The sequence below is a fragment of the Chrysochloris asiatica genome, unplaced genomic scaffold, assembly GCF_000296735.1.
Source record: "Chrysochloris asiatica unplaced genomic scaffold, ChrAsi1.0 scaffold00012, whole genome shotgun sequence".
Taxonomy (NCBI): domain Eukaryota; kingdom Metazoa; phylum Chordata; class Mammalia; order Afrosoricida; family Chrysochloridae; genus Chrysochloris; species Chrysochloris asiatica.
The window spans coordinates 30,543,645-30,545,769 of record NW_006408530.1 but is presented as its reverse complement, the minus strand read 5'-3'; positions in this window follow the sequence as shown (position 1 = coordinate 30,545,769).

Below are 2,125 nucleotides of genomic sequence, written 5' to 3'. Positions count from 1 at the left end.
TTGATGGACTAAAGCGTGGCAACAATAGTGAGCTTGGCCCAGGATCGGGCAGTGTTTCATTCTGCAGTGCATAGGGTCATTATGAGTTGGTACTGACTCAATGGCATCTAAAAACAACAACAACAACAATAACAACAACATTAACTCTTGCACTCCTCCCTGTGTCTTCTACTTTCCTTCATCTTTCCTGTGCCAACCTCTCTCTTGTTGTATATTACCTTCCCCATCACACAAGTTAACATGTGTCTGCTCTCTGCCCAGTGAATAATTTTCCCTTCCTTCTCACCCCTGGTAACCATTAGAGAACGTATCTTTTAGAAATAAACTCTTTTCTTAATTTTTTAGAACTGTTATCTCATACAATATTTGTCCTTTTGTGATTGATTAATTTCACTCTTTTTAATGTCCTCCAGGTTCACCCATTTTATGAGATCTTTGCAGATTCATCATTATTCTTCAGTGTTGTGTAGTATTCCACTGTATGTACCAAAGTTTGTTTTCATTCTGTTACTCTGTCGCATAACTGATACATTTAATCCATTACATTCAATGAAATTCTTGATAGGTATGAATTGATTGCTGTCATTTTGCTGTGTATATGGATTTTCTTTTTTTTTTTTTATGTGTGTGGGGTTGCTAGTTTCTTTGTTGTGCGTAAATTTCTACACAGTGTTCATTTTGTTTTTATTTTCATTTTCTTCATGATGTTTTAATGTTTGATAAATCTTTCTGATTTTCCTCTTTTTTATTTTGATCTGAATGTGTATTAATTTTCCTTGATTTATTTTTTTTTTCTTTTTTGAAACAGCTGTTTTATCTCAAAATACACTTGACTTCTTTGCCATTTGAAAGTTTTGTATCTTCATTATTTCCTTTTTCCTTTGTAGATGACTTCATTATATATTGATATTGCTTGTTCCCTAATTTTAGTTTTGTTTTGTTTTACTTTGGATATCTGGATTGGGTTCTGGGTGGTTTCATCATGCATGTTAATCTCAGGTTGTTGTCTGCTGTTGTTGGTTCTTAGTTAAGAGAGCACCGTTTAGTATTTTTTGTAAAGTTGGTCTGGTTTTTAAAAATTCCTTTAATTTCTGTTTATCTGATTTTTCTATTGTATTTTCTCTAATTTTCCTGTCATATTTGAGGGACAGCTTTGCTGGGTATATGATTCTTGCTTGGTAATTTTTTTCTTTAGAGTTTTATATATGTCATGACATCCCTTGCTTTCTTGTCTGCATTGTTTCTGCTGAGAACTCAGAGTATAGTCTTAATGGTTCTTCTTTGTAGGTAACTTTCCCAAACTGCTGTCAGGATTTTTCCTTTGTCTTTGCATATGGGAAGTTTTATTATGTTGAGTCTTGGTGATTTTCTTATGGAAGCCATCTTGTTTGGGGCTTGTTCAGTTTCTTGAATGGCTATCTTCTTGTCTTTCATGATGTTAGGGAAATTTCTTTTTCAGCAACTCTTCAATAACTTTCTCTGTGCATGGTTATCTAGTTTTGTAAGCACCATTTGTTAAAAAGACCATCTCTTCCAAATTTAATATGTTTTGGCCCTTTGCCAAAGATCAGCTATTCCTAAGTGGATGGATGTATTTATTTCTGGGTTCTACATTTTGTTCCATTGGTCTCTGTGTCTGGTGTAACTATACCAAGTTTTCTTTAACTACCATGGCTATATAGCAGGTTTCGAGATCAGAAAGTGAGAGGCTGCCTATTTTGTTCTTTTTTAGTATTGCTTTACTTACCTGAGATATCTTTCCTTCCATATAAGTTGGTGGTTAGTTTCTCATCTGTTTAAAGAATGATAATGGAATCTGGATTAGGATTGCATTATATTTGTAAATTGCTTTGGATACTATTGACATTTTCACAATGTTGTCTTCCTATCCATTAGCATAGTATATTCTTTTATTCATGTAAATATCTTTTGTTTTCTTGTAATAGTGTTTGTTTTTTTTTTTCCTTAAATGATTTATTGTGAATTATGTGACAGTTTACATGGGAGAACATTAGTTTTACATTCATTCTATCGTATATTGTCTCATTGCCATGGTTACAATCCTCCATGCAATCCTTCCCCTGTGCCTCCAGGTCTTCAGCACACAGTCGCTCTCCCTCTCTGG